The sequence below is a fragment of the Notolepis coatsorum genome (assembly GCF_963971535.1).
Source record: "Notolepis coatsorum genome assembly, chromosome: 5".
Taxonomy (NCBI): Eukaryota; Metazoa; Chordata; class Actinopteri; order Aulopiformes; family Paralepididae; genus Notolepis; species Notolepis coatsorum.
In genome coordinates, this window is record NC_140169.1 from 65,335,920 (window position 1) to 65,349,969 (window position 14,050).

Below are 14,050 nucleotides of genomic sequence, written 5' to 3' on the forward strand. Positions count from 1 at the left end.
CTTGAATATGTTCGACTGTAGCTTAAAGTGCCTGCTTGTTTACGCTTGAATATGTTCGACTGTAGCTTAAAGTGCCTGCTTGTTTACACTTGAATATGTTCGACTGTAGCTTGAGCTGCCTGCTTGTTCACGCTTGAATATGTTCGACTGTAGCTTAAAATGCCTGCTTGTTCACGCTTGAATATGTTTGACTGTAGCCTGAGCTGCCTGCTTGTTCACGCTTGAATATGTTCGACTGTAGCCTGAGCTGCCTGCTTGTTCACGCTTGAATATGTTCGACTGTAGCTTAAAATGCCTGCTTGTTCACGCTTGAAAATGTTCGACTGTAGCTTAAAATGCCTGCTTGTTCACGCTTGAATATGTTTGACTGTAGCTTAAAATGCCTGCTTGTTCACGCTTGAATATGTTTGACTGTAGCTTAAAGTGCCTGCTTGTTCACGCTTGAATATGTTCGACTGTAGCTTGAGCTGCCTGCTTGTTCACGCTTGAATATGTTCGACTGTAGCTTAAAATGCCTGCTTGTTCACACTTGAATATGTTCGACTGTAGCCTGAGCTGCCTGCTTGTTCACGCTTGAATATGTTTGACTGTAGCTTAAAATGCCTGCTTGTTCACGCTTGAATATGTTCGACTGTAGCCTGAGCTGCCTGCTTGTTCACGCTTGAATATGTTTGACTGTAGCTTAAAGTGCCTGCTTGTTTACACTTGAATATGTTCGACTGTAGCTTAAAGTGCCTGCTTGTTTACACTTGAATATGTTCGACTGTAGCTTAAAGTGCCTTCTTGTTTTCGCTTGAATATGTTCGACTGTAGCTTAAAGTGCCTGCTTGTTTACACTTGAATATGTTCGACTGTAGCTTGAGCTGCCTGCTTGTTCACGCTTGAATATGTTCGACTGTAGCTTAAAATGCCTGCTTGTTCACGCTTGAATATGTTTGACTGGAGCTTAAAATGCCTGCTTGTTCACGCTTGAATATGTTCGACTGTAGCTTAAAATGCCTGCTTGTTCACGCTTGAATATGTTCGACTGTAGCTTGAGCTGCCTGCTTGTTCACGCTTGAATATGTTCGACTGTAGCTTAAAATGCCTGCTTGTTCACGCTTGAATATGTTTGACTGTAGCTTAAAATGCCTGCTTGTTCACGCTTGAATATGTTCGACTGTAGCCTGAGCTGCCTGCTTGTTCACGCTTGAATATGTTCGACTGTAGCTTAAAATGCCTGCTTGTTCACGCTTGAATATGTTTGACTGTAGCTTAAAATGCCTGCTTGTTCACGCTTGAATATGTTTGACTGTAGCTTAAAGTGCCTGCTTGTTCACGCTTGAATATGTTCGACTGTAGCTTGAGCTGCCTGCTTGTTCACGCTTGAATATGTTCGACTGTAGCTTAAAATGCCTGCTTGTTCACACTTGAATATGTTCGACTGTAGCCTGAGCTGCCTGCTTGTTCACGCTTGAATATGTTTGACTGTAGCTTAAAATGCCTGCTTGTTCACGCTTGAATATGTTCGACTGTAGCCTGAGCTGCCTGCTTGTTCACGCTTGAATATGTTTGACTGTAGCTTAAAGTGCCTGCTTGTTTACACTTGAATATGTTCGACTGTAGCTTAAAGTGCCTGCTTGTTTACACTTGAATATGTTCGACTGTAGCTTAAAGTGCCTGCTTGTTTACGCTTGAATATGTTCGACTGTAGCTTAAAGTGCCTGCTTGTTTACACTTGAATATGTTCGACTGTAGCCTGAGCTGCCTGCTTGTTCACGCTTGAATATGTTCGACTGTAGCCTGAGCTGCCTGCTTGTTCACGCTTGAATATGTTCGACTGTAGCTTGCGCTGCCTGCTTGTTCACGCTTGAATATGTTCGACTGTAGCTTGAGCTGCCTGCTTGTTCATGCTTGAATATGTTCGACTGTAGCTTAAAGTGTCTGCTTTTTTATGCTTGAATATGTTCGACTGTAGCTTAAAGTGCCTGCTTGTTTACACTTGAATATGTTCGACTGTAGCTTGAGCTGCCTGCTTGTTCACGCTTGAATATGTTCGACTGTAGCTTAAAATGCCTGCTTGTTCACGCTTGAATATGTTTGACTGGAGCTTAAAATGCCTGCTTGTTCACGCTTGAATATGTTCGACTGTAGCTTAAAATGCCTGCTTGTTCACGCTTGAATATGTTCGACTGTAGCTTGAGCTGCCTGCTTGTTCACGCTTGAATATGTTCAACTGTAGCTTAAAATGCCTGCTTGTTCACGCTTGAATATGTTTGACTGTAGCTTAAAATGCCTGCTTGTTCACGCTTGAATATGTTCGACTGTAGCTTAAAATGCCTGCTTGTTCACGCTTGAATATGTTCGACTGTAGCTTGAGCTGCCTGCTTGTTCACGCTTGAATATGTTCGACTGTAGCTTAAAATGCCTGCTTGTTCACGCTTGAAAATGTTCGACTGTAGCTTAAAATGCCTGCTTGTTCACGCTTGAATATGTTTGACTGTAGCTTAAAATGCCTGCTTGTTCACGCTTGAATATGTTTGACTGTAGCTTAAAGTGCCTGCTTGTTCACGCTTGAATATGTTCGACTGTAGCTTGAGCTGCCTGCTTGTTCACGCTTGAATATGTTCGACTGTAGCTTAAAATGCCTGCTTGTTCACACTTGAATATGTTCGACTGTAGCCTGAGCTGCCTGCTTGTTCACGCTTGAATATGTTCGACTGTAGCTTAAAATGCCTGCTTGTTCACGCTTGAATATGTTTGACTGTAGCTTAAAATGCCTGCTTGTTCACGCTTGAATATGTTTGACTGTAGCCTGAGCTGCCTGCTTGTTCACGCTTGAATATGTTCGACTGTAGCCTGAGCTGCCTGCTTGTTCACGCTTGAATATGTTCGACTGTAGCTTGCGCTGCCTGCTTGTTCACGCTTGAATATGTTCGACTGTAGCTTGAGCTGCCTGCTTGTTCATGCTTGAATATGTTCGACTGTAGCTTAAAGTGTCTGCTTTTTTATGCTTGAATATGTTCGACTGTAGCTTAAAGTGCCTGCTTGTTTACACTTGAATATGTTCGACTGTAGCTTGAGCTGCCTGCTTGTTCACGCTTGAATATGTTCGACTGTAGCTTAAAATGCCTGCTTGTTCACGCTTGAATATGTTTGACTGGAGCTTAAAATGCCTGCTTGTTCACGCTTGAATATGTTCGACTGTAGCTTAAAATGCCTGCTTGTTCACGCTTGAATATGTTCGACTGTAGCTTGAGCTGCCTGCTTGTTCACGCTTGAATATGTTCAACTGTAGCTTAAAATGCCTGCTTGTTCACGCTTGAATATGTTTGACTGTAGCTTAAAATGCCTGCTTGTTCACGCTTGAATATGTTCGCTGTAGCTTAAAATGCCTGCTTGTTCACGCTTGAATATGTTCGACTGTAGCTTGAGCTGCCTGCTTGTTCACGCTTGAATATGTTCGACTGTAGCTTAAAATGCCTGCTTGTTCACGCTTGAAAATGTTCGACTGTAGCCTGAGCTGCCTGCTTGTTCACGCTTGAATATGTTTGACTGTAGCTTAAAATGCCTGCTTGTTCACGCTTGAATATGTTCGACTGTAGCCTGAGCTGCCTGCTTGTTCACGCTTGAATATGTTTGACTGTAGCTTAAAGTGCCTGCTTGTTTACACTTGAATATGTTCGACTGCAGCTTAAAGTGCCTGCTTGTTTACACTTGAATATGTTCGACTGTAGCTTAAAGTGCCTTCTTGTTTTCGCTTGAATATGTTCGACTGTAGCTTAAAGTGCCTGCTTGTTTACACTTGAATATGTTCGACTGTAGCTTGAGCTGCATGCTTGTTCACGCTTGAATATGTTCGACTGTAGCTTAAAATGCCTGCTTGTTCACGCTTGAATATGTTTGACTGGAGCTTAAAATGCCTGCTTGTTCACGCTTGAATATGTTCGACTGTAGCTTAAAATGCCTGCTTGTTCACGCTTGAATATGTTCGACTGTAGCTTGAGCTGCCTGCTTGTTCACGCTTGAATATGTTCGACTGTAGCTTAAAATGCCTGCTTGTTCACGCTTGAATATGTTTGACTGTAGCTTAAAATGCCTGCTTGTTCACGCTTGAATATGTTCGACTGTAGCCTGAGCTGCCTGCTTGTTCACGCTTGAATATGTTTGACTGTAGCTTAAAGTGCCTGCTTGTTTACACTTGAATATGTTCGACTGTAGCTTAAAGTGCCTGCTTGTTTACACTTGAATATGTTCGACTGTAGCTTAAAGTGCCTGCTTGTTTACGCTTGAATATGTTCGACTGTAGCTTAAAGTGCCTGCTTGTTTACACTTGAATATGTTCGACTGTAGCTTGAGCTGCCTGCTTGTTCACGCTTGAATATGTTCGACTGTAGCTTAAAATGCCTGCTTGTTCACGCTTGAATATGTTTGACTGTAGCCTGAGCTGCCTGCTTGTTCACGCTTGAATATGTTTGACTGTAGCTTAAAGTGCCTGCTTGTTTACACTTGAATATGTTCGACTGTAGCTTAAAATGCCTGCTTGTTCACGCTTGAATATGTTCGACTGTAGCTTAAAATGCCTGCTTGTTCACGCTTGAATATGTTTGACTGTAGCTTAAAATGCCTGCTTGTTCACGCTTGAATATGTTCGACTGTAGCCTGAGCTGCCTGCTTGTTCACGCTTGAATATGTTTGACTGTAGCTTAAAGTGCCTGCTTGTTTACACTTGAATATGTTCGACTGTAGCTTAAAGTGCCTGCTTGTTTACACTTGAATATGTTCGACTGTAGCTTAAAGTGCCTGCTTGTTTACGCTTGAATATGTTCGACTGTAGCTTAAAGTGCCTGCTTGTTTACACTTGAATATGTTCGACTGTAGCTTGAGCTGCCTGCTTGTTCACGCTTGAATATGTTCGACTGTAGCTTAAAATGCCTGCTTGTTCACGCTTGAATATGTTTGACTGGAGCTTAAAATGCCTGCTTGTTCACGCTTGAATATGTTCGACTGTAGCTTAAAATGCCTGCTTGTTCACGCTTGAATATGTTCGACTGTAGCTTGAGCTGCCTGCTTGTTCACGCTTGAATATGTTCGACTGTAGCTTAAAATGCCTGCTTGTTCACGCTTGAATATGTTTGACTGTAGCTTAAAATGCCTGCTTGTTCACGCTTGAATATGTTCGACTGTAGCCTGAGCTGCCTGCTTGTTCACGCTTGAATATGTTTGACTGTAGCTTAAAGTGCCTGCTTGTTTACACTTGAATATGTTCGACTGTAGCTTAAAGTGCCTGCTTGTTTACACTTGAATATGTTCGACTGTAGCTTAAAGTGCCTGCTTGTTTACGCTTGAATATGTTCGACTGTAGCTTAAAGTGCCTGCTTGTTTACACTTGAATAGGTTCGACTGTAGCTTGAGCTGCCTGCTTGTTCACGCTTGAATATGTTCGACTGTAGCTTAAAATGCCTGCTTGTTCACGCTTGAATATGTTTGACTGTAGCCTGAGCTGCCTGCTTGTTCACGCTTGAATATGTTTGACTGTAGCTTAAAGTGCCTGCTTGTTTACACTTGAATATGTTCGACTGTAGCTTAAAATGCCTGCTTGTTCACGCTTGAATATGTTTGACTGGAGCTTAAAATGCCTGCTTGTTCACGCTTGAATATGTTCGACTGTAGCCTGAGCTGCCTGCTTGTTCACGCTTGAATATGTTTGACTGTAGCTTAAAGTGCCTGCTTGTTTACACTTGAATATGTTCGACTGTAGCTTAAAGTGCCTGCTTGTTTACACTTGAATATGTTCGACTGTAGCTTAAAGTGCCTGCTTGTTTACGCTTGAATATGTTCGACTGTAGCTTAAAGTGCCTGCTTGTTTACACTTGAATATGTTCGACTGTAGCTTGAGCTGCCTGCTTGTTCACGCTTGAATATGTTCGACTGTAGCTTAAAATGCCTGCTTGTTCACGCTTGAATATGTTTGACTGTAGCCTGAGCTGCCTGCTTGTTCACGCTTGAATATGTTTGACTGTAGCTTAAAGTGCCTGCTTGTTTACACTTGAATATGTTCGACTGTAGCTTAAAATGCCTGCTTGTTCACGCTTGAATATGTTCGACTGTAGCTTAAAATGCCTGCTTGTTCACGCTTGAATATGTTTGACTGTAGCTTAAAATGCCTGCTTGTTCACGCTTGAATATGTTCGACTGTAGCCTGAGCTGCCTGCTTGTTCACGCTTGAATATGTTTGACTGTAGCTTAAAGTGCCTGCTTGTTTACACTTGAATATGTTCGACTGTAGCTTAAAGTGCCTGCTTGTTTACACTTGAATATGTTCGACTGTAGCTTAAAGTGCCTGCTTGTTTACGCTTGAATATGTTCGACTGTAGCTTAAAGTGCCTGCTTGTTTACACTTGAATATGTTCGACTGTAGCTTGAGCTGCCTGCTTGTTCACGCTTGAATATGTTCGACTGTAGCTTAAAATGCCTGCTTGTTCACGCTTGAATATGTTTGACTGGAGCTTAAAATGCCTGCTTGTTCACGCTTGAATATGTTCGACTGTAGCTTAAAATGCCTGCTTGTTCACGCTTGAATATGTTCGACTGTAGCTTGAGCTGCCTGCTTGTTCACGCTTGAATATGTTCGACTGTAGCTTAAAATGCCTGCTTGTTCACGCTTGAATATGTTTGACTGTAGCTTAAAATGCCTGCTTGTTCACGCTTGAATATGTTCGACTGTAGCCTGAGCTGCCTGCTTGTTCACGCTTGAATATGTTTGACTGTAGCTTAAAGTGCCTGCTTGTTTACACTTGAATATGTTCGACTGTAGCTTAAAGTGCCTGCTTGTTTACACTTGAATATGTTCGACTGTAGCTTAAAGTGCCTGCTTGTTTACGCTTGAATATGTTCGACTGTAGCTTAAAGTGCCTGCTTGTTTACACTTGAATAGGTTCGACTGTAGCTTGAGCTGCCTGCTTGTTCACGCTTGAATATGTTCGACTGTAGCTTAAAATGCCTGCTTGTTCACGCTTGAATATGTTTGACTGTAGCCTGAGCTGCCTGCTTGTTCACGCTTGAATATGTTTGACTGTAGCTTAAAGTGCCTGCTTGTTTACACTTGAATATGTTCGACTGTAGCTTAAAATGCCTGCTTGTTCACGCTTGAATATGTTTGACTGGAGCTTAAAATGCCTGCTTGTTCACGCTTGAATATGTTCGACTGTAGCTTAAAATGCCTGCTTGTTCACGCTTGAATATGTTCGACTGTAGCTTGAGCTGCCTGCTTGTTCACGCTTGAATATGTTCGACTGTAGCTTAAAATGCCTGCTTGTTCACGCTTGAATATGTTTGACTGTAGCTTAAAATGCCTGCTTGTTCACGCTTGAATATGTTCGACTGTAGCCTGAGCTGCCTGCTTGTTCACGCTTGAATATGTTCGACTGTAGCTTGAGCTGCCTGCTTGTTCACGCTTGAATATGTTCGACTGTAGCTTAAAATGTCTGCTTGTTCACGCTTGAATATGTTTGACTGTAGCTTAAAATGCCTGCTTGTTCACGCTTGAATATGTTCGACTGTAGCCTGAGCTGCCTGCTTGTTCACGCTTGAATATGTTTGACTGTAGCTTAAAGTGCCTGCTTGTTTACACTTGAATATGTTCGACTGTAGCTTAAAGTGCCTGCTTGTTTACACTTGAATATGTTCGACTGTAGCTTAAAGTGCCTGCTTGTTTACGCTTGAATATGTTCGACTGTAGCTTAAAGTGCCTGCTTGTTTACACTTGAATATGTTCGACTGTAGCTTGAGCTGCCTGCTTGTTCACGCTTGAATATGTTCGACTGTAGCTTAAAATGCCTGCTTGTTCACGCTTGAATATGTTTGACTGTAGCCTGAGCTGCCTGCTTGTTCACGCTTGAATATGTTCGACTGTAGCCTGAGCTGCCTGCTTGTTCACGCTTGAATATGTTCGACTGTAGCTTGCGCTGCCTGCTTGTTCACGCTTGAATATGTTCGACTGTAGCTTGAGCTGCCTGCTTGTTCATGCTTGAATATGTTCGACTGTAGCTTAAAGTGTCTGCTTTTTTATGCTTGAATATGTTCGACTGTAGCTTAAAGTGCCTGCTTGTTTACACTTGAATATGTTCGACTGTAGCTTGAGCTGCCTGCTTGTTCACGCTTGAATATGTTCGACTGTAGCTTAAAATGCCTGCTTGTTCACGCTTGAATATGTTTGACTGGAGCTTAAAATGCCTGCTTGTTCACGCTTGAATATGTTCGACTGTAGCTTAAAATGCCTGCTTGTTCACGCTTGAATATGTTCGACTGTAGCTTGAGCTGCCTGCTTGTTCACGCTTGAATATGTTCAACTGTAGCTTAAAATGCCTGCTTGTTCACGCTTGAATATGTTTGACTGTAGCTTAAAATGCCTGCTTGTTCACGCTTGAATATGTTCGACTGTAGCTTAAAATGCCTGCTTGTTCACGCTTGAATATGTTCGACTGTAGCTTGAGCTGCCTGCTTGTTCACGCTTGAATATGTTCGACTGTAGCTTAAAATGCCTGCTTGTTCACGCTTGAAAATGTTCGACTGTAGCTTAAAATGCCTGCTTGTTCACGCTTGAATATGTTTGACTGTAGCTTAAAATGCCTGCTTGTTCACGCTTGAATATGTTTGACTGTAGCTTAAAGTGCCTGCTTGTTCACGCTTGAATATGTTCGACTGTAGCTTGAGCTGCCTGCTTGTTCACGCTTGAATATGTTCGACTGTAGCTTAAAATGCCTGCTTGTTCACACTTGAATATGTTCGACTGTAGCCTGAGCTGCCTGCTTGTTCACGCTTGAATATGTTCGACTGTAGCTTAAAATGCCTGCTTGTTCACGCTTGAATATGTTTGACTGTAGCTTAAAATGCCTGCTTGTTCACGCTTGAATATGTTCGACTGTAGCCTGAGCTGCCTGCTTGTTCACGCTTGAATATGTTTGACTGTAGCTTAAAGTGCCTGCTTGTTTACACTTGAATATGTTCGACTGTAGCTTAAAGTGCCTGCTTGTTTACACTTGAATATGTTCGACTGTAGCTTAAAGTGCCTGCTTGTTTACGCTTGAATATGTTCGACTGTAGCTTAAAGTGCCTGCTTGTTTACACTTGAATATGTTCGACTGTAGCTTGAGCTGCCTGCTTGTTCACGCTTGAATATGTTCGACTGTAGCTTAAAATGCCTGCTTGTTCACGCTTGAATATGTTTGACTGTAGCCTGAGCTGCCTGCTTGTTCACGCTTGAATATGTTCGACTGTAGCCTGAGCTGCCTGCTTGTTCACGCTTGAATATGTTCGACTGTAGCTTAAAATGCCTGCTTGTTCACGCTTGAAAATGTTCGACTGTAGCTTAAAATGCCTGCTTGTTCACGCTTGAATATGTTTGACTGTAGCTTAAAATGCCTGCTTGTTCACGCTTGAATATGTTTGACTGTAGCTTAAAGTGCCTGCTTGTTCACGCTTGAATATGTTCGACTGTAGCTTGAGCTGCCTGCTTGTTCACGCTTGAATATGTTCGACTGTAGCTTAAAATGCCTGCTTGTTCACACTTGAATATGTTCGACTGTAGCCTGAGCTGCCTGCTTGTTCACGCTTGAATATGTTTGACTGTAGCTTAAAATGCCTGCTTGTTCACGCTTGAATATGTTCGACTGTAGCCTGAGCTGCCTGCTTGTTCACGCTTGAATATGTTTGACTGTAGCTTAAAGTGCCTGCTTGTTTACACTTGAATATGTTCGACTGTAGCTTAAAGTGCCTGCTTGTTTACACTTGAATATGTTCGACTGTAGCTTAAAGTGCCTGCTTGTTTACACTTGAATATGTTCGACTGTAGCTTAAAGTGCCTGCTTGTTTACGCTTGAATATGTTCGACTGTAGCTTAAAGTGCCTGCTTGTTTACACTTGAATATGTTCGACTGTAGCTTGAGCTGCCTGCTTGTTCACGCTTGAATATGTTCGACTGTAGCTTAAAATGCCTGCTTGTTCACGCTTGAATATGTTTGACTGTAGCCTGAGCTGCCTGCTTGTTCACGCTTGAATATGTTCGACTGTAGCCTGAGCTGCCTGCTTGTTCACGCTTGAATATGTTCGACTGTAGCTTAAAATGCCTGCTTGTTCACGCTTGAAAATGTTCGACTGTAGCTTAAAATGCCTGCTTGTTCACGCTTGAATATGTTTGACTGTAGCTTAAAATGCCTGCTTGTTCACGCTTGAATATGTTTGACTGTAGCTTAAAGTGCCTGCTTGTTCACGCTTGAATATGTTCGACTGTAGCTTGAGCTGCCTGCTTGTTCACGCTTGAATATGTTCGACTGTAGCTTAAAATGCCTGCTTGTTCACACTTGAATATGTTCGACTGTAGCCTGAGCTGCCTGCTTGTTCACGCTTGAATATGTTTGACTGTAGCTTAAAATGCCTGCTTGTTCACGCTTGAATATGTTCGACTGTAGCCTGAGCTGCCTGCTTGTTCACGCTTGAATATGTTTGACTGTAGCTTAAAGTGCCTGCTTGTTTACACTTGAATATGTTCGACTGTAGCTTAAAGTGCCTGCTTGTTTACACTTGAATATGTTCGACTGTAGCTTAAAGTGCCTTCTTGTTTTCGCTTGAATATGTTCGACTGTAGCTTAAAGTGCCTGCTTGTTTACACTTGAATATGTTCGACTGTAGCTTGAGCTGCCTGCTTGTTCACGCTTGAATATGTTCGACTGTAGCTTAAAATGCCTGCTTGTTCACGCTTGAATATGTTTGACTGGAGCTTAAAATGCCTGCTTGTTCACGCTTGAATATGTTCGACTGTAGCTTAAAATGCCTGCTTGTTCACGCTTGAATATGTTCGACTGTAGCTTGAGCTGCCTGCTTGTTCACGCTTGAATATGTTCGACTGTAGCTTAAAATGCCTGCTTGTTCACGCTTGAATATGTTTGACTGTAGCTTAAAATGCCTGCTTGTTCACGCTTGAATATGTTCGACTGTAGCCTGAGCTGCCTGCTTGTTCACGCTTGAATATGTTCGACTGTAGCTTAAAATGCCTGCTTGTTCACGCTTGAATATGTTTGACTGTAGCTTAAAATGCCTGCTTGTTCACGCTTGAATATGTTTGACTGTAGCTTAAAGTGCCTGCTTGTTCACGCTTGAATATGTTCGACTGTAGCTTGAGCTGCCTGCTTGTTCACGCTTGAATATGTTCGACTGTAGCTTAAAATGCCTGCTTGTTCACACTTGAATATGTTCGACTGTAGCCTGAGCTGCCTGCTTGTTCACGCTTGAATATGTTTGACTGTAGCTTAAAATGCCTGCTTGTTCACGCTTGAATATGTTCGACTGTAGCCTGAGCTGCCTGCTTGTTCACGCTTGAATATGTTTGACTGTAGCTTAAAGTGCCTGCTTGTTTACACTTGAATATGTTCGACTGTAGCTTAAAGTGCCTGCTTGTTTACACTTGAATATGTTCGACTGTAGCTTAAAGTGCCTGCTTGTTTACGCTTGAATATGTTCGACTGTAGCTTAAAGTGCCTGCTTGTTTACACTTGAATATGTTCGACTGTAGCCTGAGCTGCCTGCTTGTTCACGCTTGAATATGTTCGACTGTAGCCTGAGCTGCCTGCTTGTTCACGCTTGAATATGTTCGACTGTAGCTTAAAGTGCCTTCTTGTTTTCGCTTGAATATGTTCGACTGTAGCTTAAAGTGCCTGCTTGTTTACACTTGAATATGTTCGACTGTAGCTTAAAGTGCCTGCTTGTTTACACTTGAATATGTTCGACTGTAGCTTAAAGTGCCTGCTTGTTTACGCTTGAATATGTTCGACTGTAGCTTAAAGTGCCTGCTTGTTTACACTTGAATATGTTCGACTGTAGCTTGAGCTGCCTGCTTGTTCACGCTTGAATATGTTCGACTGTAGCTTAAAATGCCTGCTTGTTCACGCTTGAATATGTTTGACTGTAGCCTGAGCTGCCTGCTTGTTCACGCTTGCATATGTTCGACTGTAGCCTGAGCTGCCTGCTTGTTCACGCTTGAATATGTTCGACTGTAGCTTGCGCTGCCTGCTTGTTCACGCTTGAATATGTTCGACTGTAGCTTGAGCTGCCTGCTTGTTCATGCTTGAATATGTTCGACTGTAGCTTAAAGTGTCTGCTTTTTTATGCTTGAATATGTTCGACTGTAGCTTAAAGTGCCTGCTTGTTTACACTTGAATATGTTCGACTGTAGCTTGAGCTGCCTGCTTGTTCACGCTTGAATATGTTCGACTGTAGCTTAAAATGCCTGCTTGTTCACGCTTGAATATGTTTGACTGGAGCTTAAAATGCCTGCTTGTTCACGCTTGAATATGTTCGACTGTAGCTTAAAATGCCTGCTTGTTCACGCTTGAATATGTTCGACTGTAGCTTGAGCTGCCTGCTTGTTCACGCTTGAATATGTTCAACTGTAGCTTAAAATGCCTGCTTGTTCACGCTTGAATATGTTTGACTGTAGCTTAAAATGCCTGCTTGTTCACGCTTGAATATGTTCGACTGTAGCTTAAAATGCCTGCTTGTTCACGCTTGAATATGTTCGACTGTAGCTTGAGCTGCCTGCTTGTTCACGCTTGAATATGTTCGACTGTAGCTTAAAATGCCTGCTTGTTCACGCTTGAAAATGTTCGACTGTAGCTTAAAATGCCTGCTTGTTCACGCTTGAATATGTTTGACTGTAGCTTAAAATGCCTGCTTGTTCACGCTTGAATATGTTTGACTGTAGCTTAAAGTGCCTGCTTGTTCACGCTTGAATATGTTCGACTGTAGCTTGAGCTGCCTGCTTGTTCACGCTTGAATATGTTCGACTGTAGCTTAAAATGCCTGCTTGTTCACACTTGAATATGTTCGACTGTAGCCTGAGCTGCCTGCTTGTTCACGCTTGAATATGTTCGACTGTAGCTTAAAATGCCTGCTTGTTCACGCTTGAATATGTTTGACTGGAGCTTAAAATGCCTGCTTGTTCACGCTTGAATATGTTCGACTGTAGCTTAAAATGCCTGCTTGTTCACGCTTGAATATGTTCGACTGTAGCTTGAGCTGCCTGCTTGTTCACGCTTGAATATGTTCGACTGTAGCTTAAAATGTCTGCTTGTTCACGCTTGAATATGTTTGACTGTAGCTTAAAATGCCTGCTTGTTCACGCTTGAATATGTTCGACTGTAGCCTGAGCTGCCTGCTTGTTCACGCTTGAATATGTTTGACTGTAGCTTAAAGTGCCTGCTTGTTTACACTTGAATATGTTCGACTGTAGCTTAAAGTGCCTGCTTGTTTACACTTGAATATGTTCGACTGTAGCTTAAAGTGCCTGCTTGTTTACGCTTGAATATGTTCGACTGTAGCTTAAAGTGCCTGCTTGTTTACACTTGAATATGTTCGACTGTAGCTTGAGCTGCCTGCTTGTTCACGCTTGAATATGTTCGACTGTAGCTTAAAATGCCTGCTTGTTCACGCTTGAAAATGTTCGACTGTAGCTTAAAATGCCTGCTTGTTCACGCTTGAATATGTTTGACTGTAGCTTAAAATGCCTGCTTGTTCACGCTTGAATATGTTTGACTGTAGCTTAAAGTGCCTGCTTGTTCACGCTTGAATATGTTCGACTGTAGCTTGAGCTGCCTGCTTGTTCACGCTTGAATATGTTCGACTGTAGCTTAAAATGCCTGCTTGTTCACACTTGAATATGTTCGACTGTAGCCTGAGCTGCCTGCTTGTTCACGCTTGAATATGTTCGACTGTAGCTTAAAATGCCTGCTTGTTCACGCTTGAATATGTTTGACTGTAGCTTAAAATGCCTGCTTGTTCACGCTTGAATATGTTCGACTGTAGCCTGAGCTGCCTGCTTGTTCACGCTTGAATATGTTTGACTGTAGCTTAAAGTGCCTGCTTGTTTACACTTGAATATGTTCGACTGTAGCTTAAAGTGCCTGCTTGTTTACACTTGAATATGTTCGACTGTAGCTTAAAGTGCCTGCTTGTTTACGCTTGAATATGTTCGACTGTAGCTTAAAGTGCCTGCTTGTTTACACTTGAATATGTTCGA